Consider the following 2091-nt stretch of genomic DNA (forward strand, 5'->3'; position numbering starts at 1 on the left):
GGCAAAAATGGAAAACAGACATGAGGAACAGACTTACGGACGTGGGGAGAGGGTGAGATATATGGAAAGAGAAACATGGAAACTTACATTTCCATATGTAAAACAGATAGCCAACGGGAATTTGTTGTATTGCTCAGGAGACTCAAACAGGGGCTTGTGTCAATCTAGCGGGGTGGGATGGGGCGGGAGATGGGAGGGAGATTCAAAAGGGAGGGGATATATGTATACCTATGGCTGATTCATGTTGAGGTTTGACAGAAAACAAAATTCTGTAAAGCAATTATCCTTAATAAAAAATAAATTCTTTTTAAAAAGAAATGTAGACTAATGGAATAAGATAGAAAGTTGAGAGATAGATAAGCTTCTGCACTTATGGGGATCTTACTCCTAACATAAGAGGCAAGAATATACAAAGGAAAAAAGGCAACCTCTTCAATAATTCGTGCCTAGAAAACTGGACAGCTACATGTAAAAGAATGAAATTAGAACACTTCCTAACACCATACACAAAAGCAAACTCAAAATGGATTAAAGACTTAAATGTCAGGCCAGAAACTATAAAACCCTTAGAGAAAAATATAGGCAGAACACTTTAGAAGATATATAGCAAGAACCTCTTTGAATCCACCTCCTAGAGTAATGGAAATTAAAACAAAATAAACAAATGGGGCCTAATTAAACTTAAATGCTTTTGCACAGAAAATGAAACTATAACCAAGATAAAGCAACAGCAGCCCTCAGAATGGGAGAAAATAATTGCAAATGAAGCAACTGACAAAGGATTAATCTCCAAAACATATAAGCAGTTCATGTAGCTCAAATCAAATAAATGAACAACCCAATCAAAAAGTACGAAAAAGACCTAAACAGACATTACTCCAAAGAAGACATACAGATGGCTAACAAACTCATGAAAAAAGGTTCAACATTGCTCATTATTAGAGATATGCAAATCAAAACTACAATGAGGTTTCACCTCACACCAATCAGAGTGGCCATCATCAAAAAAATCTACAAACAGTAAATGCTGGAGAAGATGTGAAGGAAAAGGAACCCTCTTGCAATGTTGGTGGGAATGTAAATTGATATAGTCACTATGGAGAATAGTATGGAGATTCTTTAAAAAAAAAAACTACGAATAAATCTATCATATGACCCAGCAATCCCACTTCTGGGCATATACCCTGAGAAAACCACGCTTCAAAAAGACACATGGACCCCAATGTTCATTGCAGCACTATTTCCATTAGCCAGGTCATGGAAGCAACCTAGATGTCCACTGACAAATGAATGGATAAAGAAGTTGCGGTACATATATATAACGGAATATTGTTTTTGCTGTTTGGTTGCAAAGTAGCATCTGACTCTTTGGCAGCCCCATGGACTGTAGCCTGCCAGGCTCCTCTGTCTGTGGGATTTCCCAGGCAAAAATACAAGCGTGGGTTGCCATATGTTTCTCCAGGGGATCTTCTTGACCCAGGGATTGAACCTGCATCTCTTCCATTGGCAGTCAGAATCTACCACTGAACCACCAAGGAAGCCCCAAATGGAATATTACTCAAGCCATAAAATGAACAAATTTGACTCTGTTATACAGAGTGAAGTAAGTTAGAAAAACAAATACCATATATTAATGCATATATATGGAATCTAGAAAAATGATACTGATGAGCTTATTTATAGGGAATAAATGGAGACACAGATGTGGAGAAGGAAATTGTGGACACAGTAGGAGCAAGAGAGAGTGTAACAAATGCAGAAAGTAGCATTGGCATATATATACTACCATGTGTAAAATAAATAACTAGTGGGAAACTGCTATAAAACACAGGGAGCCCAGCACAGGGAACTCTACTCTATATTCCCTATTAACGTATATGGGAAAAGAATCTAAAACAGTGAATTTATGCATATGTATAATTTATTCACTTTATATCTGAAGCTAATACAGCAGTATACATCAACTATACTCCAATAAAAATTTTTAAATCGCATAAAATATTTCAGAATTGATCAAGAAAGTGAAAGGTTTCTACTATGAAAACTATAAAACACAAATTAAAGTGGAAATAAGTGGAAAACAGCTTGTGT

The sequence above is a fragment of the Moschus berezovskii genome, chromosome 2 (genome assembly GCF_049115385.1).
Source record: "Moschus berezovskii isolate FMDL1 chromosome 2, NW_MosBer_1.0, whole genome shotgun sequence".
Lineage (NCBI taxonomy): Eukaryota > Metazoa > Chordata > Mammalia > Artiodactyla > Moschidae > Moschus > Moschus berezovskii.